Raw genomic sequence first — 16,858 nt, forward strand, 5'->3', positions numbered from 1 at the left:
CAACATAACTTAGATATATTTTAGCTAAATATTAAAGAAATTATTTTTATACATCAGTCGAAAAATATGCAACTGAAATTGCAAATTAGACTGATGAATACAATTAATATGTATATTAATGAGTAAAAAAATTCACCAACCACAAACCTCAAAATTACAAATAAAATCAATTAGAACAATTAACTACAACACATAAAATGTAATACAAGTACCAATCACATAAAAAACACGTACATGATAAAAAAAATCAACCTCTATATAACTTACTATTCTGTAACTACAGATCTTCCTCCGTACTAAAAATATAATCCACCAAAAAGGGAAAATTTATTACAGAAAAATCCCAAAACAAAATGAAAAATCAAACAGGTCCAAATACAGATCAATCGAAGCAAACCAAATTCTTAATAAAACATAAGAAAACCAAACAATTGTTGAAAAAATAAACTCCTGGAAACCTGAAAAATCTAAGGAAATCAAAATATGGTTTATTAGACACCAAAATGATTTCCTTTAAAATAAACTGCAAAATCCAAACAAAGAAACCTTCGGATCTGTAAACCTGTAAAATATGATACAATACCCATTCATAAAAAACAGTACCTTCAAACATAACATAATCATCACAATTATCTACACAAAGTACATAGTTTAATATGACCTATAATAAAAATACATTACATACAAACTTTACCTAAGCCTAACAAAAAACCCTATTAAAAAAAACAATTACAAAAACTAATAATAAATATTCCAAAAACCACAAAACGACACTATAACTACCATTTAATAGTACTCCCAACATCCCCATACCCTCAAATCCCTATAAAACCAGTTCTGATGAACAGCAACACCTTCCTGCGACTTATTTCCGAGAAAATTAACGAAAAATGAGATGAATAGACTACAAAAGTTAAGTTAGCATTAAAAAAACATGGTTGCTAAATGAAACTAAATAAAAAGAGTATCTTCCTATAAAAAACAATGTGTAAATAATGTAAAACATGTCAACAAAAGTGAAATAAAAATATGTAACCATTATATAAAAGATAGAATAAATAGTACATTAAAAATAATATAGTATTATTTAAAATATGCTTAAGAAATTATGTAAAGAATTGATTAAAAAGTGTATGTGAAACACGTGTATTAATGTACAAAAAATAAATGTTCCATAATGGAAAACATTGTTTAAAAATTTTTTGAAATGTTTAACACTGTTGAAATATTATTTACATGTTTTATTTAATATTAAAATCATATCAAAGTTTTGTTTAAATATAACTATCAAAATGTTTTTCTTATTTGTAAAAATATAGATGTAATAAAAATGTATACATATACATTAAATAACTATATCAAAAATATAGGTAAAAATGACAAATGCTTTTATGTCCTTTAGTATTATAAAATATATCAATATTAATTATGTATATCAGTCAGTCGATTAAGAATAACCTTATTTTCTGCAAGCAACATATGAGATGGTAGGGACGGAGCACTACAGATATATTCAAATAAAACGCGCACTAACAAAGTCCATAACCCCCCGGAACTGACCTCCCCAAGTCCTCGCCACTCGAGGATCGATTGTTGACGGACCACCTCACCATAAAGGCAATCTCTTTAACATATCGCAAATTGATCAACAACCAAAATGATCCCACTCACAATCTCAGAGAGAAGTGGCAAGCCGAGGTAGGTGAGATGGATAAACAAGACTTTCAGGAGGCCCTGGCATCCCCGCGGGTAGTGGCAATCCCATCCAGACTAAAGCTCGTGCAACTTAATATATTGCACAGAACATATTACACCAGGGCCACACTTTACAAAATGGGGAGGGCTGACTCACCGCTTTGTCTTAGAGAGTGCGGAGTAGCGGGCTCCTTTTAGCATACACTATGGGACTGTCCCCACATTACTTCGTACTGGAGGGTGGTCATGGATACGATCACTCGAGTGAGTGGCTTTGAGGTCTCCTCAAAACCAAGGAGATGTCTACTCAATGGGTGGGAGCCAACTGACCTTAACCACGCGGAGCAGAGCTGGGTGACCATGGGTACTAGCAAAACGGAAAATTGCTCAACACTGGGGTGCGCAGACGGTCCCCTCTCATCAACAGTGGTGTTGTGACCTAGTCAGCGCAATGGTAGCATAGAAAATGGTATTCATTCATAGAGGGTGTCAACGAAAATTGAAGAGGGTATGGGGAAAATGGAACACATATAGGGGGAACGTGTGCGCCCCTCTTCCAGAGGAATCAGATTTGGAACTGAGCGAATGACAACCGCAATGGAGGTACTACTGGGGACGATTTTAAGTACTTTATTGTTAATGGGGCTGGGAATTGAGTAGGAATGAATTTGTACATATGTAATGTTCTTGGTATGGATAATGTCAGATTTGATGAGACGCAAGATACACTTGATTGTAATCGGCTGTGATTTACTGCAAATGCTAATAAAAAAAATTCAACAACAAAAAGAATAACCTTATTTCGCTTCAAAGAACCATAAACGTTTCACAATTTCAGAAATTTTACAATTCATAAAATATGAGATTAATTATACATTACATTTAAAAATCAAAATAAAACTATAAATAATCAGATTAATAAATAGGAAACATTATTTAAATATATACATATAATACAGTATGTATACATATAATACAGTGTGTACACATTTTAATCTATAATCATTTATGATTACACACATAAATATATAATTTATATTCACAATTACTTATTTTATAACAGTTAAATACATGCAATTATTGTTTAATTATTAAATTGCTTACATAAAAAAATAGAATACACAATAAATATCAATATTATTATCAACTTTTAAAGATACATTTATTTGAATACATATTAGTTACATTGTCAACATTACAATTAAACCTATTGCAGAACTTGAACCAGAGAGTACAGACATTCTGAAGAATAACATGCTGGATACATACTACCCAAGAAAGAGTCCTAATCTTGAAAGCATGTGTTTCCATGAAATACTTCAGCACTATACTCATTGAATTACCCATACACCATTGGTGCACTCATTTAATTACCCATACAATTACCCATACACCACTTATGCACTAATTTGATCATCCATGCACCACTCATGCACTCATTAAGTTATTCATGCACAACTCAGTCATTTATTCTAATGTCCATGCACCACTTGTGCAATCATTCCGTTAACTAGATTTCCCAAGTACAACAAATACGTTATATATTGTAATACATTTTTAATATAAAATATTATTTTGAAATGTACATTTAAACATAAATATTTACAAATAATTTTTTTTATATTAAATAATAAAAGTTAAATGTTATTATTTTTATTTGAAAAATATTGTTAAATGTATAAATTAGATTCAATTACCTGCATGCAACATTTCTCACTCCGGGGCACCTACAACATTTACTCCCTGCTGCGGTTTTTGTACCATGTAGCCTGGGACTGTCCGGAGCTGAGGCCCTTTTGGAAGGAGGTGGGTCAAATTTTTTCCACAGTGCTATGCCGCTTCCTGAAGTTAAAGCCTCGGACTGCATTACTTGGGTTGATGGAGGAGGTAGGGGGCCCCAGAGCAGAACGTGTGTCCCTGGGGATGGCTTGCTTGATAGCAAAACAAGATGTGGTCCGCGAATGGAAACAACAGATGCTGCCGGCGACTGGGCGTTGGCATGCAGTGGTGGACTGATGTGCCCACCAGGAGAAGCCAATCTTTGAGGCTCGTGGCTGTCTTAAGAAACATGAACATATATGGGAGAAATGGTGTGGCTTATTACCCTCTATCGATCTGATAATGCAATGTTATACATTATTGATGCTTGGGCTACTGCTATGTCATGCATGTTTGTTGGTCATATCTTGCACTATACAATGCTGTGTATTGTCGCAAAAATGTTCAATAATGTTGGTTATAAAAATAATATATATAAAAATTAGCTTACAAATGGCTGACATTTTTTCAATTACATGCACACAAATGTATACTTGTTTTTCAAATATAGACAATTTACTTAAATAAAAATAATTCCACTTAAAAAATTGATTTTAAAAATGTGGTATTTACAAATCATACATTTAAAAAATTAAATTAAAACATTAACATATTTTATCAAAATTAACATAGAAGCAAATTAATATTTACCCATTTTAATATTCTCTCCACCCTTATCCCCTAAAGACCTGCTCCCATAACATAAATACATCACATATACACTTTAATAAAACTTTTAAGACAAAATTGGAAATTTGTATAACTAAAAAACATATACAAAACTTACTAACTCAAAAATGAATATACAACTGTAAAAAATCATTATAAAAAATACTTAAATAACCCATAAAATCTAAATTATGTACAACAATACTTTCACAAACAATGCTTTTTACAAAGAAATGAAAAACAACACTTAAAACAATACTCTTAGCTTCGATATACCTGTTGACTATATTTGTGTCATTACGATATTCTTGACACAATATTTATGTATCACAATACGTTTTATTTGCTATTTTGTACATACAGTATTCGCAGCCTGTTTGTTCCCCTGTTCTCACATTCACACATAAACACACACCCCCAGACACCCTTCTCAGCACACCAGATGCAGGCTGAAATTCACATAGGTAACATGAAGTATTCTTGTAAATAAGGATGCACTCCAAGTTAAGGTTCTTGAAAGATGTATTCTTAGGAGGATCCCATCCACCATCCAGAAGGTCAGGACAGCAACTGGTAATTCTCTAATTCAAATCTAAATTTAGAATGTAATGACATACTACAATTCCTATGTGACTAATACAGGTGACATGCATATCATGCTAACAATGACACCTTGCTATTCTAACATAGACCTATTGAACAGGTTAACATGAATACAGGATTCCACACATCCTCCTTCCTTAATAAACATAATCAGAGAGATAAGATGGAAGTTTACACATTCTAGATGAGTTTCTAATTACAGATCCATGCAAATTGTGTTCACCTACTCCAGGCCATTTCACATTCTTGTTGACAACCACAACTCTATTTAAATTCCAAATGCAATGGTCACGTGTCTTTACCGCATTCTTGAAAACTTTAATGACCTCAAAAGGTTCTATAAATTTTGACACAGAACTTCCTCCTATACCCGGACGTTTAATCATTACTAAATCACCTACAACAACATTAGTCTTTCTTACCACCTTTCTTGAATCAAAATATTGTTTTCATTGTTTAGCCTTTTCTTCTTCCCTTTTTTGAATATCAGAATTAACACATTTGTTTTCTTTACCTCTTCCTAATTCATATTTAGTAACCCATGTAGGTTCTGCACAAGTATTAGGAATTCTTCCTCTAAACAACAGAAAAGGAGTTTTCCCTGTAGTTGAATGAGGAGATAATCTATACTCTTCGATTTTTTTAAGAACGTAATTCTTCCAATCCAATGATGACGATTTTGCTAATATTATTGTCTCGCTAATTACTTTGTTGAATCTCTCAATCATTCTATTTGTCTCTGGGTGATATAGTGAACAGGTTTCATGAACAATCCCTTTGGAAGATAAAAGATTTCCATTTCTTTCGAGATCAATTGAACTCCATTGTCTGTTAATATAGACTCAGGAATCCCTTCTCTGGCAAACAAACCTTCTAAACATTGAATTACATGTTGAAGAGTGAATGACTGACAAAAAAAACGATTCAGGCCATCGTGAATACATATCAATAATTACTAATACAAAGGTTTGAGAATTATTATTGTGTACAGGGCCAAGAATATCCAATGCAATATCTTGCCAAGGACACAATGGGCGCCTCCTTATAACCATAAGTTGAACTCTGGCATTTTTGGAATGCAATTGTGAATCACACGTTCAACCTCTCGGTCCATTCCAGACAACCAATACGACATCCTTAGTCTCTCTTTACATTTCGTGAGACCAGAATGAGAGAAGTGAACTAAGTCAATAAGTTCACTTCTGAGATTGCTTGGAGGTATTAATCTTGTGCCACGAAACAAAAGACCATTTTCTATAAATAACTCATTACGCATAATCCAGTATTGTTTTGTTGCATCAGAACGCATCTTACTGCTCACCCAATTCTTACTCAAAAGAGACATGACTTCATTCAACAGCAAATCTTTTGCCATTTCTTCACCCCACTTCTTTTCAGAAATTATGTTTTGGTCAACAACACAAACCAATTCATCAAAATCATCACACCAGTCATCTTCAGATTTTACTATAGGTGTAAGGCGTGATGAGACATCAGCTATGTTGTTATCCGCCCCTGGGATGTACTTAAGATCAGCATTGTACTCTTGAAGACTTATGATCCATTTAGTTATTCAACTCGAAATTGAGTCAAGTCCTTTTTTACTAAAAATCAATTCCCCACAAAAAAATGTTGAGTTTTTTAACAGCCCAAAAGACCGCTAGTGATTCTCTTTCTACTACCAAATATCTTGTTTCCGGATCTTTCAGACTGCGAGATAAAAACATTATAGTTTGCATCCCATCAGAGTGCTGTTGTTGCAAAACCGCCCTAAGACCTTTTTCACTTGCATCGGTAATGAGTACAGGTTTTATTTTGGGATTAAAACTTTTAAGAGAAGGAGCATCTTTAAGTTTCTCTTTTATCTCATTAAATTCCTTCTCGCAAAGATCACTCCAATCAAATTCAAGTCCTTTTCTCAACAATTTTCTCATATTGGCCGCACAGTCAGCAAAATTTTTAACAAATTTTGCGTAATATTCAACAACACCCAAAAACTTCATGAGTTCATTATTATTAATGGGAGAACTCATGCCTTGAATAGTGGTAATCAATTCAGACTTTGGTTTGACCCCCTCACTAGTGATGTTGTGTCCCAGATAGTTTATAGAATGTGTTCTAAACTTACACTTTTCTGCTTTGATAGTTAGATTATGATCACACAATCTTCCCAAAACCATATTCAACCGAGAATCATGTTGATTAGTGTCTTCACCAAAAATTAAAATATCATCTTGATAGACACAAATTCCTGAAAGTCCCTGTAAAACATTTTCCATAACCCTCTGGAAAACTGAGGATGCTGACACTAATCCAAAAGGCATACGAATTAATCTATATGTCCCAAATGGAGTTATGAAAGATGTAAGATCTCTACATGATTTTGCCAACTCTATTTGATGGTAGGCCGAACTTCCATCAATTGTACTGAAGACTTTCACTTCACCCAATAAAAGCAACAATCCATTTATGTTTGGTAACAGATATTTGTCAACCACCACACATTTGTTTAACTGCCTCAGGTCAATGCATAACCTCCAATCTCCATTAGGTTTGTGAGCTGCGACAACCGGAGCCAACCATTCCGTACTTTCAACCTATTCAATAATTCCCCTGCTTTCGAATTTGTAAATTTCTTTGTGCATGTCTTCCCTAACAGAGAGAGGCACATTTCATACTTTACAGCACACCGGAACAGCATTTTTCTTAAGTCTTATCTTGTGTTGGTAACCCTTAAGACAACCTAAGTCTTTTCTGAAGACCCGCTGAAATTCTTTCAAGTCAGAAAAAAAATCTTCTTCTTCCTTTCCAAGAATAGAATTTACGTCACTCCTAAGTTGAATGGGAGGATCAGCATTAGGGTCAAGGTAAACACCAAGATCAGCTTGATGCATCCAGCTAATTATACTATCTCCCTTTTTTAAACATATATCTTCCCAGAGACCAGCCTGCCTTTATTCTCAATCAAACCTGTAAAATATCCATGTAGTCTGATAGGTTCCCCTCCATAAGCCAAAGGCGTTATATCAGGTTTCAGCAGCTTAAGCTTGTCTTTCAAGTTGTTCATAAAGAAAATACTAGAGACAATGGTGATTTTAGCACCAGAATCGAATAAAACTTTAGTTTCTGCACCTTCTATAAATATAAAATCGAATGGACAAGATCTTTTCTTTTCCCCATTTTCCACTTGAACCACAATTTGACCACATTCGAAGTCATCTTCATCAAAAACCTCAACTTCATTCACTTTAAACTTAGACTTACTTCTGCACATCATAGAGAAATGTCCTTTTCTTTTACACTCGGGACAAGTTTGCCCTAGAGCAGGATATTTCCTGTCATTAGCAAGATGTCCAGGTTTACCACATCTGTAACATCTGTAGCCAATTACCTTGTCACTATTTTTTACTTTATTAGAAACATAATCTTTGGAATAATTACTTTTGCTAACAATCTCCTTTCTGTTGGATTTGCTCTTAACCTCTTGAATTTTACAATCTTTTTCAGAATCCTTTTTTAATACCGCTACACACTTAAGTGAGTGTTCAATCCTTTTTGCAACATTGAGAACCTCATCTAAGGTAGGTTCGTCCCACAACCACAACTCCTCTCTGACCTTTGCCATACTACACACAAACATAAATTGGTCTCGAATACGCTCATCGGTTAAGCTACCAAATTTACATGAGGAAGCAAGTTTCCTCAAATAAGTAACATATCCCTCTACTCTTTCATCGTTGCCTTGCATTCTTTTAGCAAAAGTGTATCTTTCTAAAATTTTACTTAATTTTGGTAAATAATACTTTTTTTTATACATATTTCATAATCATTGGGATCTTTGGCTTCTTCGGAGGTCAATTCAGGCAAATCCTCAAAGACATCATGACCCTCTGAGCCTAAAGAATGCGAAAGCAAGGAAGATTTTCTTTCAGCGCTTAAAGAGGGACCACACACTCTAGCATACCTCTCAAATACCACTTCCCCCTTCTTCCACTGAATAGGCGGAGTTCCTGAAGAAGAAAGAAAGAAAGGAGCTGCAGGGACGTTCTGCATTATGCAACTATCTAATTGTGATGAAACTATAATATGAGATTAAGCAAAATATTAAAATTAACCTACAAATGCAATACATTTAAGGACTTATCAAAATAGCAATATTCCATGACTTGCATAAGGTAAACCACTAGTGTATGAATGCCCTGAGAACAAATATGAAATATTATGTATAATGAGAATCAATTTTGAGCATAGCCTATTATTTTAAATCCATATAACTTGCCAATATTTTAAATCTGAGTAAATAAGCATGTAGCCATAAATAGAGCATTTATATTAAGAGAATAATGAGGGAATAATATATGTTCATTTTCAAAGAAAATTCAGATAAAATTTACAATTTGTCGTGTGCATCAGCGTTAACGGAGCAGGCTGTGAACAATGTCACATAAATCCAGATGGCTGTGTGCATCAGCGTTAAAGGAATCAGCTGTGCACAATCTTGATGATCAAAATACCCACATGAAATAGCTGTGCGCATCAGCGTCCACAAAGAGCTGTGCGCAGTTTCAATAAACTGAAGACTTTCAGCTCCGTTCCAGACGTGTTGCTTCCTTAGCTTTGAACGTTGCTTGGTAATAGTCAAAATGGCCACCACGCAGTTAGACGTTACGCGGTGACGTCAAACATTAACCATAGAGGTGCAGATGAATCTCTTGTGTCGAGGAAGAAGATTACGGAGGCGAATCTTGATGAAGTCCGAGTTCGCGTGGACTCAGGTAAGAACGTTGAAGGTTTAAAAGTCGCGTTTATGTTTATCTTCAAGATTATCCAACTTTCCCTAACATACACAACGTTCGACATCAAAATCCAATAAACAAAGTTGTAATCTGTTGTCAGTTTCGTGGGGAGAGTTAACTCGTATGCATCACGAAACACACAGATGAGGAATTTCACCTTCTCAAATGTAGTGAGTTTCGTTACGATTGTCAAATTGACTTCTATTGCGAAACATAACAGTTGAGGAATTCCATCTTCTCAAATGTAATAAATGTTGTTACGATAGATTAATTAACTTCTCCCATATAATGTAATTAAACAACAATGTTCTTCAATATTCTTCCAATTTAATTTTCTATTCTTATGAGCCTGCATCGACTAATCTCCAGAGTAACAAAATTTTTATAACATGCAGCGAAGCTCCCAATAATGAATAGATAAATATGACTTTGAACTAAGCACTCCAAGTTAAGGTTCTTGAAAGATTTATTCGTATGAGGATCCCATCCACCATCCAGAAGGTCAGGACAGCAACTGGTAAATCTCTACTTCAAATCTGAATACAGAATGTAATGACATACCTACAATTCCTATGTGACAAATACAGGTGACATGCCTATCATTCTAACAATGACACCTTGCTTTTCTAACATAGACCTATTGAACAGGTTAACATGAATACAGGATTGCACACAACACACAAGGGATGGGTGGCACATCTGAGGGAATAAGGAGATAGAGTGAGATAGGGCAAAATGACCAAAAATTGCCTTACAACCCTCCCTGAATCCTCATGCTGCATCACAAGCAAAATTGAGGCCTCTATGTACAACCTTACTGCATCATCCTTGCATGTGTGACCCTTCACTGCATTAGTCCTGGGGATTGTACCCTGCAAAGTTCTCCGTGGTTGAGATCCTTCATGAGTAATTGCCACAACCCTACAGTATCCTTTAAATGTGGGCTGCACTGGCCATTTAATTGTTGTTCCCTCCTAAAACCGCACAATGTATTGCCTCTGGCTGGTAATCGCTCCTGAAACATGGCACATCATCTCTTTGGTGCGACTCCAATCGGAATCTGTCTTTGTAACCCTTTTTTAACCAAAAATGCTTACACACCCTAATGTTTTGATGACACCACAATATATCACTCATGGGGTGTATGGAAAAGACTGCTGTACTTATGAGACAATAGGCAGGGGATTTCCAGAAATGAGACAGAGAGCTATGATCTTCACAAACTCCCTAGTAATAGACTATTTTTAAACATAATAGTGTCTTAAAGTACAGAGCAGTTACAGGTTGGTGATCCAAACCTAGAGGGTGCAGGGGGGCACAGGCTGAGATATACAGACACAGATTTTTTTCCTCTCCTTAAAAACCAGACGCCAAGCAAAATGAGTAAGAATTGGTGTCAATTTCCAAGATTTTCCACCAGTCCGTATGCTCTGTCCCAAATCCCTAATGACGAACTGGCTGTCTTCTCTCCAGCCTCTTTGTGCCCCACAACACCATCCAGTTTATGAACAATAGCAAGGTACTTTGATTCCCCACAATGGTATTCAGGTTCTGAGATTCTCATGATGTGTCCTTGTGTACAAAATGGCGTTCTGTCTCCTTCTTTACACAATACAGTCATTTATTGTGTCTATTGTTTCTTCAGTGCAGCAATCTCAGTGAAGAAATTTGCATTTTCCATACATCCCTAGGGAGGCACAAATGCAGTCATCAACACTAATCTTCACACACTTATGCGAACATAATTGAGCAACTTCATCCTGTAGTGAAACAATACGATAATAAAGAGCACTGATATACTTTATTTTAATTCATTCAAAGGATGTTAAGGCCTTTTCGTTCTACAGCATTATGAGGTTCTACAGGAGTAGTAAAAACGTATATTGCTTTAGTTTTTTTATTTATTGTTATAGTCAGAACTCATATGTCAGTAGAGTTTGTAGGAAAGAGTGTCTCCGTGGGAGCCCATAAACATACAATGGCTGTACAGAAAGCCTTAAGAACTGTCAACTTCTTCAGATCTGTAAGTGGAAAAGGAGAGGTATTCATTAGACTTGAAACTCTTGACAAATCAGCAATCCAACCACTGAAGAAACAAGCATTACAAATGCAATAGGTCTCGCCTTTTATTAAGTTAAAGCCATTTGCTTTGCTATACAATACCATTAGCAAAGCAAATGGCTTTAACTTAATCCAAGGCACTTATTGCATTTTCAATGCTTGTTCTGGTTGTTATGCAGTTTCTTGTCTTCATCTTGTCTATGATGTGCCCGAAGGGAGCTGAAGAAAGGTTATATCCACTTTATAGTCTCATACACACACCGAGGCCTCAGCACGAACCTCCTCATAATGCAGGACTCCACCTGCAACTGGCAGTGATATGAAAAGTAAACCCTGCAGAAATATTCCACATTCCAAGACGGCACGCATCATAGTTCCCCATTGCTGCACAGACACTGAGCACAAGCCATTTCCTTTACTGAGGGAATACAGACAAATACTGCACATAACACACCACAAAGGCAATACAAAATCCAAAATCCCTACATTGGGACAAGAAAACATACACTAAGCAAGGGAAAAAACAAGAAAACAAAGATACCCCCCCCCCACCACCCCCCTCCCCCGGCAAAAAAAACTGTGTGGGGCAAGCAAAAGAGGAATAGATTGAACATGCCAAAATCATTGAACCTAGAAAGTTCCTCTTTAACTTGTGACCCACCACTGAAAGTGTGTTCTTTTCACTTTATTTGCCACACACACACCCGCAGGATATGCCGCCTCACAATGTAGTACCCTACCATGCACTGAGAGTAAGTAAGGGCCACTGGAATTATGCGGCGGGGAAGGGCAGAATTATGTAGTAAGGTTGCTTAAATTATGCGGCAAGAAAAGGGAAATTATGCTGTGTAATGCAGCAAATTTTGTGATAGAATTACTACATTTTTTCATTTGAAAACTTGTTGACACTGTATGAGCATAGGTTGCACCTCATTAGTACCAGTTTAGCACCCAAATATAGGAAAAGCAAAAGAAAGGTGACCTGTCAACCTTTGCAAAGGGTCTTCCATTGCACAGCAACAGGTATCGTAAGTTTTAGTAACTTTTGAACTGTTTAAGCTAGAAATCTATTTTCTGTAGAATCTCTGCCTATTATGCAGCAGAGAATGGGTTATGTGGCAAATCAAAAATTGTGTGAAAAATGCCACAGCATCACATAATTCCAGTTGCCCTGCAATAAATTCAGGGGGCATAGCATTCATTTGTGCAGCAGGTGCAGTGGCACAGGGGCCTAGAGGCCACATATAATTCTATAGAACCCCACTCATTCCCCCACCACTGGCCATATACACCCCCCTCCCCCACATTAGCTGTCACTGGTGCATAAACCTCTATTGAACCTCATTCACTCCCCATCTCTGGCCTTATACACTTCTACTGAACCCCACTCATTTCTCTATATCAATGCTATATGCACCTGTCTGAAACCCACTCAGTCCTTCATCACTTGCATCTCTCTGGCCACTGAGCCCAGATTATTGCTGTATGTTATCATTTAATCAGCAGCCAGTGGCTTATGTTCTTCCTTGCACTAGGGCTTGTGACAAACTGTCTATGCAACTGAATAAGTATTATGAAAACCACATTCAATATGAACACCCTGCATGGGGCACCGCCCATAGCATATCAATCAATGATCCCTGCACAGACACGAGTCACAAAAATAACCCACGTGTTTCCACCCCACAAAAATACCCTGAATGTTTAATGGTTTCCTATCAGTTCGTTAGCTGTACTCAGGGATTTGGATTAAGGGCCTGAATGGCGGTTGTTTTGGGTGCCTCCCTAAGGGGTCATGTGTGTTCCAGTTGGCACAAGGCGCCAATCAGGTCTCGCTGAGGAATGAACAACCCCAAGCATTTGTTGTGCTCAAATGTGATTCTTCGCTGCAATTGGGTATTTTCGGATCCAGAGCCCTGGTCTGTGGCTCTGCCTCACGCACCATCTGGCCAGGGTTCAGCCTGGACGTTTCTCAGGCTGTGCCTTTAAAAGAACCGGTGCCCAGGGCAGCTGGGACCGCTGAATGTGGAGCAGTTTGTTTCTTTTTATTGGTCTATAACATGAAAGATTGCCAGATAAAGCAACAGATTACTCTGGTAATTTTTCAGGGACATATATGCGAACCGCTGAAATACATGATATTCTAATCTAACATGAAATCGCAACCCTAGTGTTTTTTCTGACGGTCAACTGCATTAGTGTCAGCGCTGGCCCGCCAGTGGGCACATTTAGGAAGGGGGCTAGGAGAGTATGTAAAGAGCCAGCTGAGGTGTTGTGGACGGGTGGGTGCATGGCTGCCAGCCAACCCCAGGGTTCAAAGGTTACATCAGCTGAAGTAACATTAACCAAACCCCTTCCCTGTGGAAGCTATTCTCTTCGCTCGCTCAGTTGTTTCATGCCAGGGGGTTTAAAAGGCACACAGCCCCTGGGTCACACAGGCTTTCGTCGTTCCTGCTGCAAGGTGATGGTCCAGAGGACTGGGGGGAGGGGTGGGGGCACTGGTGACGTATTCAAGGCCCTTTCAAGAGCGTTACGTCAGAGGAATTTTTTAGAACCCCCGTAAAGTAACTGTGGGAAGTTGCAACAGAGTACAGTTAAACAACTGATATACCCAGGAAATGCAGCATAACCACAGCCCTCGCTGAAGCACACCTCACAGATACTTTAACAAGGCTTTTAATTATTGATTATTACCTACCACACGCCGGCGACGATCTCCCTCCACTTCGTGTTAGCGCTGCGCGTCCTTGACAGCTAAGGTACTACAACGCGCCTCTTCGTCGCCAGATCAAGAGGCAATTAGGAATAATACAACAAATACTCGGATAAACTTTTAAGAACTTCTTCAGGGAAAATGAAGCCGCAGCAGATATGGAGTCTGATATAAAATGGTTATTTTCCTAAACACGCTGTTAAGTGATGTCTACAGTGGGCGATGCAGAGGTGCTGAACAAACACGGAAGCAGTGGGTTTGTACCGGGCTGCAGCCGGAGCATAGGGATTCCTTGTCTGTATGGGGCCATGTGTTTCTAACACATGACCCCATAAGGATAAGAAACTGCTTTACGACAGACGCAAAGCAAGCCACAGAGGCTCGGAGGCCAAAGGGCATCCACCAAAACCCCTAATTTCCAATGGCAGGCCACAGTTTACCATAAACTATGACGCCAGCCAATGGAAATAAGTAGTGGGGCTTAAAGCCCTTTTTAGGTTTTGCCTGGCGAAAAGATGCGCTCTGCGCATCTTTTTCGCGCAGGCGAAATCCTGATGAGAACTGTAGTGTGGCTTTGGTTCGGCCCTCGTCATTCATTGGCTGGCTCCATAAATGGAGCCTAGCCATTGGACGAGGGGCCTGTCCGTCAATGCCGGACCAGATTCGGGGGCGTTCCCGACATTCTTTGGCTTTTGCCGACGTCACGCGACGTCAGCCGAAAGCCGGGAACGCCCCCGAATCTGGTCCGGCACCTGCCTCTGCCTTCCTGCTCGGGACATTGCACAAAAGTCGCTCGATAGCCCCTCCCTCCCGCTCCGTGGCAGCCCGTCTCCCTCCCTCTCCTCAGGCCGGCCAGCCGAAGGAAGCAGCCGTCCGCCTCCAGCCAGGGCCGCGCTGGGATTGGCCCAGCCGGCCGAGCCTCCACCACGTCATCGGGAGGAGGAGTGGAGAGCAGGAAGCAAGAGATCTGCCGGAAGATGTCCAGGTGAGTGCTTTGTTTTTTAGTTTGTTGCTTTGTCCGTGTGTGTGTGTCTGTTCCCGCCCCTCACCCTCCCGCTGTCAGTGTGTGGCCGTTCCCGACCCCCCTCCCACTCTTTGTGCCTTTCCAACCCCCCCTCCTAGCCGGCACCCGCCTTCCTGCTCCGGCCAAGGGTCGCCTACAATCCCTGACGAACCCCAACAGCTCTCTTCCACCAAGGGAGAATGTGCACCAGCAGAGGCAGGCAGTCTCTGACTCAACTGTCTCGCACACAAGGCTCGTGGTTCAGGCGGGGAGTCTCTGGCCTACTCTCGGCCTACTGCGGGCACCGGAGCCGGCCGATAACGTAGCCCTGCAGCCCAATTCCTGCCAGCTCCCCACTGCATCGCGAAACTCGAAGTCCGCTCCTGTTCGGACTTCGGGACAAGCAGTCGCGCCCCCCCTTACCGGGTACAGTTGTTCACGCTAGTTCATCAGAAGGGCAGCAGGGGCAGCCTACGACGCCAGCAACAAGAGGGCACTCGCTGGCTTTGTCCCAGACTTTCCAAGGCTCCGGCGTCACAGTTGGGTGCCGCCGATCTCTCTGCGCGGCGGCCTCACAAAAGGTCCAGCAGTCAGCCCGATCGGCGATGACAGGTGTCCGTAGACCGCTCCCCGTCCAGAATTTCGGCAGCTGACTCAGGTAGGGCAGGATATTCCGCGGTGGCCGGCAGAGCAGCACTACAGCACTGCCATCTTGCCGCGCGCCAAGCCACGCCCGCGGGAAACACTGAATTAGGTGTTTGAATACACCATGACCCCAAATTGATGACATGTGAAAACTATGGCACTGCTCTCACAAAATTGGAAAGCCAGGTTGTGAGATGGGTCCTATTGCCACTATCAATAGCCGACAGAATTGCAATCCAGAAAATGGTGTTGCCCCGCTTTATTTTTCTATTAACAAACATACCCACAGCACTCACACAACAGTTTTTCACAAGACTGCGCTCCTGTATGACCACCCCTACATGGGCATGCAAACCACCCAAGGTAGGGTGGAAGGAGCTTACTCTGCCATATACACAAGGTAGTTTCGGGGCCCCAGACTTGCCGCTTTATTATCTTTGCACCCAAGCACAATACGTGCATTATTGGATACACCCACATGCATATCTATCGCACGAGGCACTGGAGAACGATAGTGATCATCCACTGCCATTTTATTGCTCCCAAAACGGTACACTCCACGGGCCGAAATTAACCCAGTGCACAATACAATTACAGCATGGTACAAGACGGGCTAATAAACTCCCGGCATATGCCACCGGCCCTGCCTTACAACACCATCCTCAAATAACAGTGATGCAGGAGAATAAAACGCAAAAACTTCTGGGCGAAATGGGACTGCATACAATGATTGAAATATTTCCCAATGGCTAATTCATAACACAATTGGACGTTATCCCAGCTGCTAACCGCACGCCGCTAATGTTATTTGCATATTTTAGATTACGAGCTGCAGTGAGATATTTATCCTACATT

General features: G+C 39.5%; 1 protein-coding gene across 1 annotated transcript in view; it reads left to right on the forward strand.

The window, feature by feature from the left end:
- PEBP4 (phosphatidylethanolamine binding protein 4) overlaps positions 1-16,858 on the forward strand; it is a 2,262,838-nt gene that overhangs the window by 2,241,649 nt on the left and 4,331 nt on the right. The window lies entirely within an intron of this gene.

The sequence above is a fragment of the Lissotriton helveticus genome, chromosome 11 (assembly GCF_964261635.1).
Source record: "Lissotriton helveticus chromosome 11, aLisHel1.1, whole genome shotgun sequence".
NCBI classification, from domain to species: Eukaryota; Metazoa; Chordata; class Amphibia; order Caudata; family Salamandridae; genus Lissotriton; species Lissotriton helveticus.